At 39.5% G+C, this 21326-nt stretch overlaps 1 protein-coding gene across 1 annotated transcript in view; it reads right to left on the bottom strand.

Annotated features, from left to right (window-relative positions):
* The window catches only part of CNTN3 (contactin 3), a 339764-nt gene that overhangs the window by 317473 nt on the left and 965 nt on the right, over nucleotides 1–21326 (bottom strand). The window lies entirely within an intron of this gene.

Genomic DNA, 21326 nt, shown 5'->3' with positions numbered 1-21326 from the left:
ATCAACTCTCAGTTTGTTCTCAGTTTTTTAAGAGTCTCTTGTGTTTTGGCTCCCTCTCTCTCTAACCTTTTTTTTTTTCCTTCCCCTCCCCCATGATCTTCTGTTAAGTTTCTCAGGATTTACATAAGGGTGAAAACATATGGTATCTGTCTTTCTCTGTATGACTTATTTCACTTAGCATAACACTCTCCAGTTCCATCCATGTTGCTACAAAAGGCCGTATTTCATTCTTTCTCATTGCCAAGTAGTATTCCATTGTATATATAAACCAAAAATTCTTTATCCATTCATCAGTTGATGGACATTTCAGCTCTTCCCATAATTTGGCTATTGTTGTAAGTGCTGCTATTTCAAACCCTACCTGGGACATACCAAAACAAACAAGCAAACAAACAAACCAAAAACCCCAAAACCCAAAGTACAAAAAACAAAAACAAAAAACCCAAAGCTATTACTCCTTTTTTCTCAAGTAATGTTTATCTAATTAGGAAGCTTAGGAGTATCTGCAGTATTGTCTCAGCTTCACCTAGCATCTGTTGCCTTGATTTTACTTCGATGAATTGCCCCTCTCAGACAGTCTCATTCCAAATAATTCAGGTGGGATATTTCCTACTTATCTTTGTTCTTTCAAAGATCCAAGGATAAGCACATGGCCCATACCGGACCAAAATAAATCAATTTCAGAACTTGGTACCCATTAGTAAGAAAATGATTGCTTCTTCCATGCAGGAATTAAAAAGCATTAAAAACATAAGAATAGACTCAGGAAAAGCTAGGGGTGGGGCATGGAGACAGTGTAGACGGATAATAATGACACAAGGGAAATCCAACTGAGTTCAACATCAGGGCTTATCTGTTCACAAATACCATGGTTTTCCTTTCTTCTCAGGTACAGAGGGGGACTTCACCCCCCCCCCCCCTTGATTATGGGCATGGCCATCTGACTGCTTTTGGTCAATGAGATATGAACAGAAGTGACTCGTATCTCCTCCAGGCAGAAGCTTGAAGACAACGGCATAATTTGCCATGTTCCTTTTTCCGTATCATTTGCAAAAGAGAGGCACATGTCACAACTGTGCTTTTGTCAACCTGGGCCCCTGAGTAACTCCAAGGAACATATTCCACCTGCCACTTACACAGGATATGTAGCATGAACAGGAAATATGCTTTAATTGTATTAAGCTATAGTGATTTTGAGGAGTTGGCCTGTCTGACAGATACATGAGCCAAAAGAGAAGGAAAGAGGGAAATACAGGCAGAGAGCTAGCCAATGACTATCACTAAATCGTGGATCTCACTCTGCCTAGTAGCATCTGTCTTGGACTTTTTGATATAGAGCACCAATGCATTTAGAAGGAGCCAAGGATAGAGGCTTGAGTGAATCTGAGATGGGTATCTGACATTTGGAAGCCAAACTCGGCCTTCTAATACAGGGAGAAGCTATATGTGTGTGTAGAAAATAAACATATACAACTATAATACAGATGCTAAATTACCATGGGATGCTTTTAAGCAGGTGAGGGATCACAGTGTAAGTTTTAGGCATAGACTTGATTCTCAGAAGCAAACAGATGAGAGCACAGACTTTCCCTAGGAGGAGAAGGGCACACAGGGGTAAAAGCGATAGCACAAAGGTAGTGATAACTACAGGACTTAGAGCAGTGGATTTTGGAGCGATTACCTGTCCTACTATGTAGACACTTTGGGAAACATTTGGGGGCATTTTAATTTCCTCATTGGAGAGAACCAGGGTCTTTAGAGGGCAGAGGATATGGAGGCTAGATGTCCTACAAAGCGATCCCCATGTGGCTTTCAAACAAGAAGATAAGAGAAAAACCTATTCATCATTATCCAAGCTTCAAAAGAGTTGTTTGTGCAGTCTTAATAAAGAAGAATGAAACTCCTACACAAATTAAAGAAAAACTGAATTTGAATTGTTCAGATGTCACCCAAAGTTGTTCCCCACATCAGAAAATCACATCACCAGTGGCATCACCCCTAACAGGAATCTGGTCGACAACCTGACTCACTGATGATTGGTCTGCAACTGGAGCCACAATGTTCACATTGATTCTATGAATATATTCACATATACACACTTAGCTCTCATTTTAAATATTAAAGGTGAAGAAAAGTGACTGTAACGTTTAGTTGACTAATGTCTTGTTTCTCTTCAATCCAAGCTTAATTACTACAGGTGTACAGGCAAGAGCAGGTAACCACATCATATTCTCTAGGATGGTCCCAGGCAAGCATTTATTTGTAGATTAAAACAACAGATTATATTATGACTTGATTTTCTTATATTCCTCCTTTTATTACACTTAGGGCCTCAGGTTGGCTCTTCTGAAATCATGTAATTCTGTTGTATTACCTATGAATTTCACATCAGTGTATCAACTAATATTGCAAAATATTAGTTACACCCAAGCTGTCTGAGAACCACTGACTGAAAGAATCATACTATTGTCAAAATGTAGAAACCCTTGAATGCCAGGTTAAGAGCTGCTGTTTGCTTTGTTTTGTTTGTTTGTTTTTACATCTTTGCACAAACAGCAAGAAGGTATTATAGTTATGCAGTGATCACGTGATGTAGAGATGGTGGTCATTCAAAGATAATGAAAATGGTACCATGTGGGGAGATCGAAGAGAAGAGAAAACAGGGAGGCAGCAGGTGTGGTGGTGGTGGTGTGATAAAGACCTGAACTGGAGGAAGAGCTGGGCACATGCATCTGAGAAACAATGCAAAGAAGACTCCAGCATGATAGATAAGTGATGGCGTTTGGGAGGTGAGGGAAGAATCAATGGTCACTCAAAGGGATCTGGTTTCCCTGACAGGGAAGATAGATGGTCCCGAGACAGAAATAGGGAACTTGAGAGAAGAAGCCACATCTGGGGAGAAAGAGGAGTTCAAGTTCAGACACATTCCAGTTTAGATCAGCAGCAAGACATTCAGATGAAAATGGTGGACAGCGATATGGTACTATTTGGGACTCAGCACAGGAAAAATCCAAATCCAAAAATCAGCTATTGCTGACAATAGCAATCGAGACGGGAGTTAAGAGTTACAGAGAAGATGCACTCTCTGATGGGAGAAAGAGGGGAAACAGAAAAGGCAGTGCAGAGCTGAAGCTCAGGAAACATCTACAATTGAGTAAGGGGAGAAGGATAAAAGTCCATCAGAGCAGCGCTTGGAGACCCAAAAGTTCAGCGGTAGGAAAGTAAAAACAGGTAAAGTGCGGGTGAGGAGAAGTAGCGAACAGCACTGAGAGCTTAAAACAACAAGGACAGAGACACAACCACTGGCTTTGCCAGAAATAAGATGCTTGTGATACCAGGAATGCCACTTCCATAGCGGTGAGAGTAGAAGGCAGACAGGAAAGCAATGAAAACCAAGAGGAGCACATGCAGGTCGCCTGTTCTAGAAGCTCAGTGGTGTAAGGGAGGGCAACAGGAAGAAACCTCAAGTACTGTTTACTGATTTCCATTTAGACTGAAAAGATACGCTGATTCACACAGACAGGGATTTTACTCTGGAATTGAGAATCAGGGGAAAACACATCTACTCCAAAATGTTACTGGGCAAGAGAAAACCAAAATGAAACTTACATTATATATATATATATATATATATATATACACACACACACACACACACACACTCATTATACATATATTATGTTATGTTACATTATACATATACATTATATATGTATAATATATATGTATACATATACACTTATAACACATATTATATATATATATGTGTGTGTATATATATATATATATATATATCCATCCATCTGTCCATTGACTGTATCTGATGATTCTTACTTTAAAAAGTTAACATAACACAAATGTTTTCTCTAAGTCTTCAGCCTTCAGGATGTGGCCATCCTAAACGGCTTGGCTATGAGACATCTGGGTCTTATTTTACTGAACGAAAATGAGTGCAAAAGAGCAGGTTCTTACTAGGATGTTCCATTACAGCAAATAACTGTGGGTCACATCCAACTGAAGACTGACCTCCAGTATTCTTAATAAACTTGTTTTTTAAGGAGTTTGGAAAGCACAACTCTGGATTTATATTTCTCACAGATCCTAAGTTCTCTCTAGAAAATCTCTTTTTTGGTAAGGTTGCAAAAAAAGTATGTGGAATTTTATGAATCGATGATTGTTACCTTTAATTACTTCATAAAACTAGCAACAATTGAGTGGCTACTATGTTTTAGGCACAAATATAGCTTTAAAATAGGGGCCCCTGGGTAGCTCAGTCTGTTGGACATCTGACTTAATTTCCACTCGGGTCATAAACCCAGGATCATGGAATCAAGTTCTGTGTGAGGGAGGCTCTTTGCTGAGTGTGGAGCCTGCTTAAGACCCTCTCTGCACACGCTCTCTCTCTCTCTCCCTCTCTCTCTCTCAATCCCTCTGCCACTCTCCCCTGCTCTCTCTCTCTCCTTCTATAAAATAAAAAATAAATAAAATAAAATAAACTTAGCTTCCTAAAATGTAAATGAATAAGCAAATTGGCTCAATATCTTAATACATATTATTAGGTGTAGGGTTTTTGGTTTTGATTTTTTATTTTTTTAGAAGATGTCACAAATTCTGACCAGAAAACTAACTGAGAGTTTTATAGTCTGGCAAATTTGTTTTCACTTAGAACAATTTATGACAATAAGTCTAAAATGCATCGTGGCTAATTAATGGCTTTGGGGGGGAGGGCTGATATACATAATACATTAGCTTTCTGACGGTTTCACCTCAGATCCTGCTGAGTCGTCTCCTCTAAAATTTCAAAACATGTAAGTGGTTGAAAGAATAGAAATTCCATTTTCTCTTCTCTTTCATAACAACTTATGGTGCAAAGGTGATTTGCTACTGAACATCAAAGAACAAGGAATAGACATGGAAGATTGAAGGGACATCATCACATGTGACTTTATATGTCCAAAAACATACTAGTCTAGAATTCCTAATGATGTTATAAAGTCTAAGTGTTCACAGGAAGGGAAAATTTTTTCATTAATGCTAATAAACACTGGTATTCTTATTTGAGAAGAATAACAACTACCAAAAAGCGAGTGTCTCTATGCCAGCAATGGTTTGTTTTTCAATCTGACAAATTGACTTTACAGATAAGGAAAATGAAGCTCACTCAGTTTAACTTTCCAAGACACTCTCTCTCTATCTGTATCTGTATCTACGTCTACATCTATATCTATATCATCTATATACATTATACATATATCTTAGTGAGGGGATAAAAACCTCACCTTTACCCTGTTCACTGGTTGGAATTGTTGTAAGAATAGGATCGATATTAGCTGCTATTTGTATTATTTTAGCATCTGCTAAGAGGAAGCCCACCTTGACAGTAAGAGGTACGTCACTGACTTAAAAGGTCTGTAGAAAAGAAATATCAAATATGTATTCCATTACCTACCCAACACCAAGCCACAGCACAGTGGAGTAACCAGAGATACCTGGCACAGAGTGGCCATTCCTTCTCTAGAGGTGGAGGAGGAGACATGGCACTTTGAATGGTAGACACAGAAGGATAAAAGACATAGGGAACATGGGAGAGAAGAAATTACAGTCCAAAGGGAATGTTCCATTCTCCTAGCTACATGCTCAGTGAAAGACGAACACGAGATGAGAGGTACAGGCAGACTCTCAACAGGCTGCACCCAGCAGGTCTGTTGTAACTTGCTAGCGTACCTGCTGTGACAGGGCCAGACTTACAGGGCTGTCTGCTAGTACACAACTCCACCAGTCTTGCCCTTATAGTAAACACACTGTACCACTGTTACATATTCCAAACAGTATTTCCTACCTGAGAAAAGTATTGAACAATGTATACAGAAACAAAATAAAGAAACAAAAACACAATGTGTTACCAACACTGAAATCAATGGATCCCATTCCCTGAGCAACTCAGTTCATATAAAATAAGAGTCCGGTTGACTTGAGCACCTTGGATCCTGCTAGTTGGAAATGGTATAATTCCGTCATCACGGGACACTACTGTTTAAGAGGCAAAGTTCCAATGTCTTCAACCTGGCATCAATATGTGCCAGCATACTGATGAGAACAGCAAATGACCTGGAGTTAATCCTTTTGTCTTCAAGGGAAGTATAACCAAGTAGCCCCTGGAATTCAGGTCCTCCCCGTTCTCCTAACCATACTGCCAGGAGAAGTGAGGCAATTTAAACACTCCATCCATTCATCCGACCAGAACTCTAGGGCAGCCAAGTAATGAGAGGAGGAGGGCTCCATTCGCTCAGACAGTTCAAAGGACTGACATCAGGGACTGGTCAATGTACATTGATTGCACACAAGGTTGTCTAAATCACTTATTCTAGGTTTGGTCCTGAACCAGAAAACCACACTTTACAACCATTTCAGTAAGCGTTTATCATTATCCTTAGAACAATGATTTCATTAGATATATAAATCCCTCCAAATCATTTAATACTGTATGTGAAAATTCTCTACGCTCTAAGCAAAACTCTTTCTAGAATGATATTGCATCAAGCAGATGATTATTTTTTTAATGAATAAGGAGTAACCCAGACTTTGTTCCTCCTAGCTACTGAGCTGTGGCTTTGTGAAATGGAATTTACAATCACTAAAGAGAAAACAGCCCCAAATCCCACAACTCCTTTCGCTTAATTATTCATGACATTGATCAGCACACTTATTTTTAAAAACAGATAAAGTTACAGCAGCACTCATAGAGAAAAGAAAACTTCTTGCTATCTGGTACCACTGAAGACTGTGGAGTTTCTTTTTCAGGGATTTGTACTCTGCATATGCATACTTTAAAAGCAGCCAAATAGCACGAGTACATATTAAAACAAGCTTACAATATTAAACGCCATCTTCTGCAGGTGACACTTTTCATCCTAATTTTACTCACCAAGATTAAATTCTGCTTATTTTTCATAATCACAAAAATTAGATAACTCTAGCAATCCTAAAAAATAATAAAATACTAAAAAACAAACTTTCGACTCCCCATACCAACTAAGGGTGTCTTGGAAACTTCCAGAAGAAATTTTAGAACATACATAGGTAGTTTCCTTGAAGTGGGAGGTGTCTGTAAAGATGGGAGCCAACAATTCCTCTTAATGAGGTCCATGCTGCCTCTCCCCATCATTAGGTAAAGCCTGTTTCCCCTTCTCTTGTTTCTGGAGTGGCTTTGCGACATGCTTTACCCAACAGAATGTAGTAAAGGTAATGTTCCGCCAGTCTCAGGCGTAGACCTATGAGGGCCTTACAGCCTCCACTTTCACTCTTTTGAAATATGAAAGAAAAGCAAGTCCGGATTACTGAAATGATTATGACATAAGACAGGGCAACCCATCCTGGTCCTACTATTTCCAGGTACCCCAAAGAGGCAGCAGACTTGTAAGTGAAAGCATCTTGGATCCTCCAGGCCTAGGCAAGCCACCCCAGCCAACACCACATGGCTCCAAGAAGAGATGTGCTGTTTCTGAAATGCCCTGTTAGAATTTCCAACGCACTCAAACAGAACTATAAACAAAGACTGTTTTAAACAACTAAATTTTGGAGTGGTGTTACCCAGCAATAAATAACCAACAGATTTATAATTGAATTCAGTACAGTGTGATTCCCAGAGTGTACTCCTTCCTTCGTATAGCAAGCAACTCATATTAATTCTACAAATGAATCAATCCACAAATACTTCCTGAGGCATTTCCTAAGTGTAAGGCACATAGATAAAATTAATACTACTAATACCAAGTGTTTAATGGGAGCTTAAGTATGATTATTCATTCATTAAATATGTAGGGAATGCTTACAAAGACGCAGGTAATGTGCCAGGCACAGGAGGCAACACTTAGAGAAATTTCACAATTGAGAGGGGTCTCCAGGAAAATAAAAGACAATTATAATAAAGTATAACTGCTATCGTAACAAAGGGTTAAATTCTAGGTGTGGAGATTTTAAAAAAATCTAGAAATAACTATGTTGAGGCAACATGATGCATATCATAAGAAAAGTGGCTGAATTGCTCATTTGTTGTAAGCATTAAATGCAGTGGTTAGCATAGCACTTAGCACATAATTAATCCACATTAAATGGTACTGAAAAATCTAAGCTATACAAAGAGTTACAAGAATTCAAACAGGGAAAGATCATGAGTGGTTTGAAGGCTATTTGTGGTCTTTATCTAATTGGTTCAATATCTTTGAGAGCCTACGTGCTGCCAGACACTGGGGTACAGAGGTAGTCAAGAAAGGTAGGTTTCCTGCCCTCAAACTACCCAATCTGGAAAACATACAGTAATAAGAATGATGACAGATATGGAAAAGTAAAGCAGAAACTGTCATCTGTTCAGGAAGTGTCACTTACTCTGCGACTTGTAAGATGAGCAGGAGTCAGCCAGGCAAAGGCTGCTGGGTGAGTGCATATGTATGAATGCGTGTGTGTGGTGGGGTGGAAGGAATGGGGGTTATGGGGAGGTGTACACACTCAGAGGTCACACCACATGCAAAGACTCACCCAAGAAACTAAAGAGATCCCTCACTGCTAGAATCAGAGAACAGAGCTTGGAGTTCCCTATGACAAGGCCAGGAGGGCAACAGAGGTAAAATCATTGAGGCCCTGTAAGCCCTGTCAAATAATCTGAACTTTACCCTAAAACCAACTGAAATTCTTTAAGGTCTGAAAGAGGGTTTCATATTACATTTCATATCATACACTGGCTGCAGAATGGAAATAGGTTCAAAAGAATCATGAATGGATAGCAAATGCAGGAAACCAGACTGGATGCTTTTTTACTAATTAAGGAGAATGATGATAGTGGTTTAAGTGAAGATACTGGAACTAAAGGTAGAGAGAACTGAGCAATGTCAGTGCAGATTTCGGAAGTAGTAAAGACAAGAATTGCATGGTATTCAATATGGGCTGCAAAGAGATCAAAAATACATTCCAAGTTTACAGTTTGAGCAATTGGTGTGATGCTGATATTGTTTTCCGGTGGTGGGAGAAGATAGAGAACACTGGTACCAACAAAACGCTGGCAAGTATGTTCATGAAATCAGTTCTTTTAGTAAAAAAAAATTTTTAACGTTTATGTATTTTTGAGACAGAGAGAGACAGAGCATGAACGGGGGAGGGTCAGAGAGAGAGGGAGACACAGAATCTGAAACAGGCTCCAGGCTCCGAGGGGTCAGCACAGAGCCCAACGCGGGGCTCGAACTCACGGACCATGAGATCGTGACCTGAGCCAAAGTCGGACGCTTAACCGACTGAGCCACCCAGGCGCCCCATCATGAAGTCAGTTCTATAAGTGTTGGGGCTGAAAGGCTCTGAGAGATCCAGGTAGGAGTGGTTTACTCATCAGCATTGCCCAGGTTATGCTGCAGTAACCAACAATGTGAAAACTCCATGGCTGGTGACAATGAAGTGTATCTTGTGCTCATGTCTGATGTCAACTGCTGGTCAACACAGGGTTCTCTTCATGGCAGCCACTCAGGTCCAGACTCCAGGAAACTCCGTTTCAACATGGGTTTTCAGGGCCTCAGAAACAGATGAGAACACAAGGAACTATGTACTGGCTCTGAAAGCCCCTGTAGGAAGTGACTAAACATGAAGGGTTCACATTTCATTGGCCAAAGCTTGATAACGATCAAGCCTTGATGATGATGTCATCATCAGTGGCATGGGAAAGAAACACCCTTCTCCAGGAAAAGGATGAATGAATGATTCTCAACAGTTTCTGAACAGCAATAAAGCAAATTTACATCTTTGGATAAAGCTAACTAGAGCTAATGAGAGACGAGAGAGGTTAAGTTGAACTTGAAAAAAGATGGGTATGATTTTGACAGAAGTAAAGGTAATCATTAAGAGGATTCCAGGTATTAATGTGGAGCAGTGGTAAGGAAATCACCTATGATGGATAGTTTTTGTCAGTTTCTGTGTTCCTCTCTTTATATTAAGGAGGAAAAGAGGGAAAAAAATAAATGATTTCATATGAGGGAAAAGGAAAATGAGACAACCAAAGGCTCCATGGCATAAAAAGAGCTGATGAGGGCCAGCTTTGGAAATAGGGGAAGAGGGAGAGTTAAGCTAATAGGGAAGCAGAAAAACATCCTGAAAAGTGAACTCAATCTGAGTCCTAGAGATGAGAGCCTACATAGAGACAGAAAAGTGAGTCCACCTGGGGTCTGAGATGAGTAAAAAAGTTCACTCACAATCATTATGGAGGATAAGGCAATAGTTCCCATTTCCAGTTACATAAACTTTTCTTGTAAGTGGAGGCTGTTCCAGAGTGAAAAATGTACTACTTACAGACATGGGAAATATGGATTCCACTTCTGGTTAGGTCATTAACCTGTACTTGACCTGAGGCATTCTATGAATCTTTTTGGCCTCATTGGCAAAACGTGTTTTAAGATGCTATGCTTTCTAAAAATTTTTGGACAAAAAAAAAAGCTCTTTACAGAGATGTTTATCTATTCCCAGTCTGCTTTAGATTTATAACAGGGCATGGCCTCAGATCTGCCTCTATGCCCTAAGAGTATCCTGCACTCAGCCCAAATCACGGTTTTCCATATCACGACTTACAACTCACCAGGTACAACTCTCAACTACAACAAGCATGGACATGACTCACTGGTTCCCAAACTGGTCAGTCCAATGTTTATCAAGCAGACAGACTGTGCTTTTACTTTTGACCCTTGAGGATTCAGCTCAGTCCTAGATTAATATAAAGCCTTCCCTAATCATTCTTGATAGTTCTACCAGTTACCTCTCATTCTTCTCAGTTCTCTTCATACACCATACCTCCACTATCCTATGAATATATATAAAATGTATGTAATGAATAATACAGACATCAATAGTAAAAGTGCTACAAGCAACAAGTAGGAGAACTATGGGTTGTCTTAAGGGCCTCACCTTACCTCGCATATTTATTACCACAAATCTATACGGTAGGACCGATATTTCAACTTTACAGATGAAGAAACTGAGGCTTAGGAGAATCAATTAATGTGCCCAAGGTCACAAACCATTAAGTGGCAGACAGAGTTTGCCTGGATTGAGAAGCATACACAAACCACTGGGCAAAACTTCCTAATAGTATTCATTAGATTTCCAAGTACATATGGGTTCTTCTGATTGGGCTGTACATGCTCTGAGAACTTTCATTGTCTTTTCCACCTCTGAGTATTACTGAGCTTCACACAGGACTCCTTCACTTAGGCAGCAATTAGAGACTTATAATTCATTCATAAGCAATAAAATGACATTTTACATTTCCCGTTTTTTAATTTGAAATGCAACTAAAATCTAGAGGGCATTTACAACGCTTAATGGATAGGAGATGAGGTTTGGTGCTATAGCAGATTGCATTATTGGCATCAACTCTTCACCTTTCCTGTATCTATGCCCTTGGCCATGTGACTTTGCAATAGCTGCCATTAAATGGACAGAGGACAGTTCCGTACCCTTGGCTTTGAGTTTGGCCATGTTTCTCATTATGGCCAACAGAAGACAGCATAAGTGATAATAATCCATGAGTGACCAAGATCTCTTATGATTCCATCTGTCCTTTTGCACCTATGCAATTGGCAGGAGAATAGTTTCTACCAAAGGATTTCTCCTTCAGCCTGTGCCTCAGAATAAGATGCTGAATTATCTGAGCCATTCAGATGTGAAGCCTGAGCAGAGAAACCCAGCTTGCCCAAGCCAAGCTCTGCCAACTCCTAGCTGACCCATAAAAACATAAGCAAGACCAACTGAGTTCAGGAGAGCTACCCCAGTCTCTCACAAAAGTGAGAGCTATATAAATTTCTCTTATTTTAGGTTACTGAAGTTTTCTGGTTAGTTTCTGTAGAGGATTATTGCACTTAATAGCTAATTCGTATAAGTGAACTGCATTCTGATTCACAAATATTCCTTCCTCACCCCTAGATCTATACGCGAAATATGTTTCTGCCCCTCACCTTGGGCATGTAGTTTGTCAATAGTATATCAACCTGTGATTGGACTCAGCAGAAGCTCTAATGTGCTGGGAATAGTTTGGTTCAACGTTTTGCACTTGTGCCAGAAGTGTGGTGACTAAAATAAATCTTAGGTTTTCAGCTTTATTTCATAATTAGATAAGATTTGGGGGTACAGTTCTTGTGGAAGGGTTGAGTATAACTAGTGTACATGAGACTGAAAGTGTATTTTGTGTGTAGAAGACTAAGAGAGGTAGATTATGGTGGATTACATTATTATTTGTAAATGCACTTATCCTCTTTCTCCTTTATCAGCTCTACTATGACTGCTAGCCAAAAAAAAAGTGTGGGAAAAAAAACCCAAAAAACAAAAAAACAAAAAACCTGACATATGACCAGTCCTAGGCAAAGTTTTAAAAGCAACTTCACAGTTCAAGTAAGCCTCTTGGGTTTCTGCCTTCTGCTGTGAGAATGTGTACCAGATAAGGGCCTTTCTTAACCTGGGTTCGCCAGAAACAAAATCTGAGCTGAGAAGGGTCTACTGAAGAATGCTCTCGAAAGAAAAGAATGCTCTCAAAAGAAAAGTATAAAAAAAAGCATGATGAGGCAAAGAAGGATCCTGAAATTTTAAGTACTGTACATGAGGCCTCTGTTGATCCTCAGGGGCTTTCTGGAGCTGGTATAGGCTTCAGAATTGTCCTAAATTAAAGCAAAGGGATCAGGTTTTTGTACCCAGGCAGCGGCCTCTCATTGGCATGGACACCACCTAAGAGGAAGCATAACCTTGCCTGAGACAGTTCCCTCTGCAAAGGGAAGTTCCCCAGTGAGGGATGAACCTGCGAGCTATTAGCAGCCTATCTACCAAGCAGACATGGGTAGGTGTCTAAAGCCCTACGCTGGTAGGCCTGGATGGAATGCCATGCTATACACTGTGTGGCTGTACTTCTGCCCGGAGCCCAAAATGAAAAGCCACATGGAGCAGGGACACAGTCAATCCACAGCATGGAAGAGAACCATGCTGACCCAACTCTGACCCACAGCTTTTCAGGCAGGTGATTAATATCTGTCCTCCGAAGCCTAAGAAATTTTTGGATTATTTCTTACCAAACAAAAGTTGATGGATATACTTATAAAACAACAAAAAGAAATTAGACTTCACATTTTAAAAATATGTACTTACATTTTTTGATAGAGAAAAAGTGTCATATATGCACATGTGCAAGTGGGGCAGAGAGAGAGTGAGAGAGAGAATCTTAAGCAGGCTCCATGCTCAGCATGAAGCCCAAGACAGGGCTTGATCTCACAACCTTGAGATCATGACCTGAGCCAAAGTCAAGGGTCTGTACAAGCTTCACTAAATAAGCCACCTAGAAGCCCCTTTAGTTACATTTTTTAAACGTGCTTTTTAAAATTATGAACATGTATTTATGTGTGTTACTGCTGCATAAACTACCCTAATATTTAATAACCTAAACATAACTTATTTCTGATGATTCTGAATTTGACCTGAGTTCAGCTTCGTGGTTTGTTTGCTAATTTTGCCTGATGTCATTCATGTAAGTCAATCATCCAATGGCTTAACTGGGACTGATGGTCTTGTGTGACTGACTACCAATTCTGGCCATTAGCTAATATTGGCTGTAGGTTCTGTCTTTAGGTGGCCTCTCAATCTCTAAAAGGCAAACCTGGACATCTTTACGTGGAGGTTTCAAGGCAGTAAGAGAACAAGAACATAAGCCCCCATCACCCTAAGGCTTAGGCTCAAAATTCCCAATAACACCACTTTGGCTACATTTTTTTTATTGCTCAAATTCAAAAGGGCAGCCCAGATTCAAAGGGAAGGGAAACGGATTTATTTGCTTGAAGACAGGAGCAAGTACGCAAAGTGCCAAGAAAGGTATGGTTGCAGCCAGCTTTGCAAACAGTCTCCCAAGGGGCTGATGTGCGCTTTTTCTTTTTCTACCAATATTTTTCTCTGAAGACCGAGTTTGATCACGTTTATAGCCACTTTCCTTGCCCCTGTAAAGAACCCTCCAAATAGATGTAATCTTTTCAATTAGACAGTTGAAAACATTTACCCACTGGGGTCAGTACTGAAGAGTCAATTCAAAAATAGAACCTGAGAGAAAGGAAGGAAACTAAGAACTCATCTGAGAAAGAGGAGGAGGAAGATAAGGGCTAACTTTACATAACATGGTGTATTAATCTGATATACAATCTAAAATTCCTCCCCTTCATTTGATTTTATTCTCTTCTGGTTAATGCTTACAAAACATTTGTATTTCTTACCTTCTGAATTTTATAATTTGGTATTAATTCTATTCCTTATTCCAGTCTATGACTTTGGTGGTGTGTGTGTCTATGTCTATATATGTGTGGTCAAAGTGGGGCGGGAACAGGAATAATAAGACATAATCAGATTATTAATAATAAAATGGAAGAATAAAAATAATGATTCAGGAGGAAAACCCTGTGACTAATTTCTAGAAAAACAACAGAAGATATTTCCAAGCAAGTCATAATGCAAAACCATTTATAGCAGCAGACAATCATGGCAATATTTGACTAAAAAGAGAAACATCTATATTCCAGAATTTCCCATTATATGGAAATATGCCTTCCACTTACAAGCATCTTCACAGAATATGTGGCTTGTTTCAAATAAAACCCTTCCAAATATATATACACATATATTTCAAATAAAACCCTTCCAAATACATATGTATATATATATATATATATACATATATATATATATATTTATAGACATTCTTTTGTTCTTTTTAAAAACTAATATTGCCACTAAGTGCTACAGAATCAACTCCATAGGGGTGATCTTTGTTTAATATTGGTGAAATAATCCAGTAAATTAGTACTAAACATAAACATGTATATCTTTCCATTGCACATTAGAACATTTTTTCTAATGGTAGGAGAAAGTGAGAAAGAGAGAAAACCTTTGGCCTGCAAGATTCAAACTTCAAAATTATCCAGCTGACACACACAGGTTTTGGATGGTTTTTCTTAGCAACACAAAAAAGCTTCACTAAGAATAGTTGAAGAATACAACAAATTGCCTAGCATATATAAACGTAAACACTTTTGTAGGCAAAGGGAATGGGCAGTGGTAACAGCAGTGCTGTCTGCTGTAGCACACGCCGGACTTTGGTATAAATGGGCCTTATCTGTATTCCAGAGCCTTCAGAATACTCACTGCAATTGGTAACGATTGGTAATCAGCAACTTTCTGCTGCTTTACATTCACAGAAGCGGCCAGCCCAAGTGAGTAGCAGCCATCAGATTAGATCACTAGCTATATTGTTCGGGTTGATTTTAATTGCCTGAAAAGGGTCATTACCATCTTCTGCAATATGTTAAGTTATTTTAAAGAGTGACTATTTCTATGTAAGAACAAAAATGGACCAGGAGTCTGTTCGTGTTAGAAAGTGTAAGGAAATATTCAGTAAGATCGTGGCCCTGGTGGCATAAAAATCCTGTCCAAATCTGATTACATTGACAAACACACACACTTACCTGCAGAACTTTTTAAAACTCATATGGCAAGTAAACACAGATTCCCAAGCTGATGACCACAGAGAACCACCCAAATGTCACATCCTGCTTTATAAAATGCCAAGACTTCTGTTTCCATGGCAACTTTTACATATAGGCAACTCCAAGGTGAATGAGTTCATGATATTTAAGAGCAACAGGACAAACATTTGCATGGGAAAAGGTCCATCCAAGTGGACTACTTGAAACCTAGAAGCCACTTGCAAAAATATTACATCAGAGTGTGTTTAACACGGGAACTGCAGCTATCAGGGTGTTTGTTCTTTAAATTCAAAGCCTAGCTACACAATTGCATACATGGGGTACAAGTGCACAGAGCTACACACACTCATGTAGTCGGGCTTAAAAGATGCTGATAACTACATAAGGTCTGTTGTCTTGTTAACAGTAGCACACGAATGTCAATTCCCTGGTTTTGATTTTATACTATAGCCAAAGCACAATACCACTGTGGGAGGATGCTGGGTGAAGGACAGACAGACCTCTCTGTACTATTTTTTGAAACTCCCTATGAGTGTCGTTGCTTTAAAATAAAAAGTTTAAAAATATTAGTCACCAGGTCTCATCACCGACAAATAGAAAATCCTGTAAAGGATCAAGGAATGCCCGTTATTTCAACAGAACAGTTAATGTTTCTAGAAAGATCACTTAGTTGGGAAGCAGTGAGAGAGATATGGAATATCTCTATAAGGATAAGGGGGCTTTCTGTGTGTGTGTTTTTTTAAGTAGGTTTCACACCCAGTGCAGACCCCACTGCGGGGCTTGAACTCATGATCCTGAGATCAAGACCTCAGCTGAGATCAAGAGTCGGATGCTTAATGGACTGGGACACCCAGGTGCCCCAAGGGGGCTTTCTATTGAAGGACAATTGGTAAGACTGTTAAATGCCCACAAGCCTGTCTTCCCCCATTTATAACTATGTAGCTCTTGATAGTTTAGGAAGATGTACTTTTGATTTGTTGTGAAGCATTTAGTTATTTCTTTCATATTCATTGTTTTACTCTAATAAATAATGGATCTTGAGAATTCCAAAATTACTCCCATTGCACTAAACTAAAACCCTTGCATCAAGGACCAGCCATCAGTACCGACAACCAAAGCTTATGCCCCCTTAGGGCATATGTTTGTCACAGAATTTTTCTAAGTTCAGACCATATCAAGATATTCATCTGTTGTCAATTAATAGTTTGCCACCCCAAAACTGTGCAAAATACAATAAAATCTTTAAATTATACACTAAAAATTTTAAGTCCAATAAAAAGAAGCCATAACATAAATAACTATAGTATAACTGCACGTGAATAAAAGAGATCAGCTCATCTTTTTTGATTGTGCAAACAGTCACCAAAACCCTAATATGCCGTGCCACTCCATGCACAGACTATCAGGAAAGACAGATATTAAACAATTGCACAGTGTCAATTGAATTCCAATCCATTATCCCTCTAAAGAAGAAAATTTTAAAATATAGTTGAGAGTGGAAGCCACACCTCCAAACCTAATCTGGAGGACACTAAAGGCTTCCCAGAAACAGTAGGATTAGAATTAAAGAGCATTCCTGGCAAAAATAACAGTGAATTAAGGGTGGACATGAGTTGAGATGTGAATGAGGGGCTTGGAGTTAGAGCCAAGGGTACAGGAATCTTGAAGCCAAAAGCAACATCCTGAGTTTTCAAGAAAGTTTTAAAAAGCTCTGTTAAGTTGGAAGTTCAAGGATGGGTGAGAAAAGAGAAGTCTCATGCAGATAGGCTCCATCAGTGGCATTTTCTCTGTAGGCTGTGGGTGTCCAATGATACAAGGTTTCTGGTTCATGGAATAATACAGCAGCATGTGTCAGAAAGACTGGAGAGGGGCGGAAGGTGGTTTCTTGATCTGCTGCATTTAGTAAGAACTTTAGGTAAGAACTGCAAAGGCAGTAAAGGGCTTGGAACCTGGCTGGTGGATAATCACACAAATGAATGTTCTTGTATTTTTAATCAGTTGACTGGTTGCAGGGACAAAAGAGGACAGTACCAAAGACCACTTGGTGCCATGTGCCTTGAGGACCACAATGAGAAAAGATGAAAGAAGGTATCACCTTATGCTACAACCAGCTTGGGAGGGAAAATGATGATTCCCATTCTGACACAATGGCTTTGAAGTAGCAGATATCCAAAAGTTCTAAGAGATCTTAGAGCAAGGTGACAGAACACTCTGTACAAGTCAGCTGCAGACCTCTGCTGAATATGAACATGACAGACAGGATCTCTGGTCACAGAGGTGCTCCAGCCACATGTTATAAACTCAGCACCCCCAAAAGCATAGTTCCCATGGGTTTATCAAACTCCATTGTGAGCCACGTCCTGTGATAGAAGCTGCTTTGCAATAGTAAGTAAAACAGATGTGGTGACTGTTCATAAGATGGTTACAGAATAGTAAACAAGGAATCAGATGAGGAGATAGTTTCAAGTTATGATAAGTGCTTTGGGCGATATGAACAAAAAGAGACAAGCAGAGGGATTAGAGAGCACTCTTTCAATAAATATTTATATTGTGACCAAAGGTGTGATCAGCTGTCAAACTCTATGTGGGGTGTGCATGTGTGCGTGTGTGCGTGCGTGTGTGTGTGTGTGTGTGTGTGTGTGTGTGTTTGGGGGTAAAGGATAGAATGGGCTACCAGGCAAAGGGATAAAATAAACCCTAAGATAGGAAGGAGGTCAACAAAACTGCAGACAATGGAGAGAAGCCTATGAAGTTCTTTCTCCCCAAAGCATGGCATGAGATGATGTTGGACGCAGGGGTAGTGTTTAAATCCTACATGGCTTTGTAGATATTTAATAGTTCTGAATGCAATATAAAATCATGTAAGTGCTTTGAGGAGAGGAGTATTAATTTAACTTACATTTAAGAAAAAAATACTGCCCTGACTAGCGTGCAGATAATGATTTGGGGGAGGAAGCAAGAGAGGAGGCAGGGAAACCAGTGCAGTTTTCCCTTGGGAGGAGATAGTGATTTGGAATAAAACAGAATCATGTGAGTGGAGATGGACAGAAGTGGACAAATCTGAGAAATATCACAATCGAAAGGACGCACAAGATCTGAGTTGGACTAATTCCCTAGAATAAGAGTATTTGAAGTATTGTAATGGTCCCAAGCACTCTTTTTTCCCACAGATAGCATACTGACAGCCTCATTTATCAGCAATATAATCAAAGTGGTTTTTGAATTACAGATTTCATCCCTGAACATTTGAAAGGCAATCAAAGTCAAGCAAGTTAGAAAAACAAATGGGACAAATTTGTTCTCCTGTTTTAGAACACAGAAAATTTACAATCTGAGTTATAAAGGCACCTAAGAGAGGGCTATGGAGTTGCTATAACATATATAATCTATTACTCAGAATGCCAATATGTCTGCAATAAGGAATATGCATACTTCCTGAATTATTTTATCCTACTTAATAAAAGAGTCATTTTTTTCTCACTTTTTGCAAGGCAGCTTCTTGCACAGTAAAGATTCTACAAATATTTACATTCCAAGTAGCAGAGCTGTTTGAGATGCCATAAAGTTCTGCCAGCACTTCTATTACAAACCCTTATTTCTTGTTTATAACATGTACATAAAAGGGGAGAAATAAAAATGTACCATGGATTGGAACCTGGCATACAAAGTTTCGACTAGGGGGAGGATTGCTCCTGCAGCAAATTTTCAAAAGAAATGTTCCGCTATATTTAGTAGATAAATGGGGGAGTGGTGCTACAAACCAAAAACCACTTAGCATAGTTGATTTGTTCCTGAAATTTTTACACAAATGAGATCTGAGACTGAGATCTGTTACACCTTAATTTCAAAGAAATGTTCTGTCTTCAACTATCCTGTGGCCAGCCCAATGCTCTAATTACTGCCAAACGTCTTTGCAAAAAGGATAGTATCTCAGGCAGTGTTATCAAGCATAAGAACTAGTCTACCAGAATAAGTGACTTGTAAATACATTTTAAAACCATAGGAGCACCTCTGAAAAACTCACCTTTAAAGAGACAAACTCCCTAAGATCAAAAGGCTTGAAAGTGAACTGGTGGCAGTAATTGAATCAGAGATGGCAAGCAAACATGGCCAGCATCAATTAATCCTCCTGCCATCTAACTGTCTCCGTACTGGGAGTTAACATTATTTTACTGCTAAGACCTTACTAACCGGTGACTAGAAAAACACAGACCACTGAACCAGCCATGTGCATAATACAGTGATATACAGAACTGGCAGCTTTAAAGGGGCAATTATATCTGTATACCATTTCGGCACAAAACATTTCAAGAGCTAATGAGAACTTCAAGTTTCACACTTAAATTACGCAGTAAAAACAGAGAAGATGCGTACCGAATGTGTGAGGAGTTAGGAACTTATAAAAGAGAAGGACGCTTATTTTGCTAGCAGAGCGAAGAGGCTATTAGTTTGTAATAACTGGGCATATATGAAATGTGACAGTGATAAAACTGAACATAAATCAGCAATGGAAAGGCTACAGCTTGCTGTCCGTAGCCTTTGCCTTGGAGCCTTTGCTCCAAGTGAAATTGCTCAGCACTTTGGTCCTATTAAATGTTCTGCTGCCATTTTAAGGAATAATCAGGCTATCCGGGTGGGTTGTGAAGGATGCTGAAAAGTTGAGAGCTCTCTTGGAGAATGGACTTAATGCCTTCATGTCTTTGTGCTAACATTACTGATATCCAGACATTGAGAAGAACATGGAGGTGAATGTTATTGTCTGAGGCAGCCAGTGCCTGCATCTATTGCCCTACAAATCAATTAGCCACTGTGTCTGTTATACCACCTTCAGACAGGAGGGCCACACATATGCATTTAGCCTCACCATTTACCTAAAACAAAAATGTGTAGCAATTCACTCTAGCTCCCGGGTGGATAGTGATCATTTCGAGGGTCCTCAAACTACATGTTGAATCTCAACTGACTTGAAGCAAACACTCAAAGATCATTGATTCCTGAGCAAATATATTTCCACTGGCAAGGCTGAACCCTATCAGATATCTTCTATGAACCACATTTACCAGAACTTGTCCCATTGCAATCAGTGACTGGCACATATTAGGCACTTTGTAAATGTTGCTCAAATGGATATGAATATTAACCTACAGAACCTCCTCCCTGGTACCACAGCCCACCAAGGGTTAAAACCACAACCTCAGATGTCAGGTAATTGCAGCCAAAGCCATGTTACTGTTAGTAAACACAACTAGCAAAGCAAAAGTAACACATTTGACTTCAGTATTGAGACATAATAGCTGTTCCAAAGGCAATTATTCCTTTCAAACACTGTAGGGCTCTGACTCATTGTTCTGATTAATTCTTGTTTTTTAATCTATTTACAGATCAAGATTCTTTTTCGGCTCGTGTGATATTCATCTCTGTGGGGGTAAACAGAAACCACAGCTTGTAGAGTCCTCCTACTTTATATATATATATATATATATATATATTCCTGCTTAATCATTTTTAAATTATTTCTGGATTTACCTACTCACCATATGAGCTGGGGTTTCTGACCTCCCTCCTGAACATCACACATCTCCCCTCCCTGCTCTCCTCTCTGCGTTGCTTTCTCTGGCTCTGTTTTCCTCACATCATGATTTCAGGTGAACAAACTGGCCACCCCCTTCCCAGAGCTGTCTGTCCCCCTCTCTTTGGCTCGGACCAGAAATTGATTCTCTTCACCTTAGCCGGTACCATTTTGTTACTAAATCATTCCTCTGGGCACATCTCCTTGTTGTACATCAATAA

The sequence above is a fragment of the Acinonyx jubatus genome, chromosome A2 (assembly GCF_027475565.1).
Source record: "Acinonyx jubatus isolate Ajub_Pintada_27869175 chromosome A2, VMU_Ajub_asm_v1.0, whole genome shotgun sequence".
NCBI lineage: Eukaryota > Metazoa > Chordata > Mammalia > Carnivora > Felidae > Acinonyx > Acinonyx jubatus.
The sequence above is the reverse complement of the archived record's forward strand: the minus strand, read 5'-3'. Positions and strand labels throughout refer to the sequence as shown.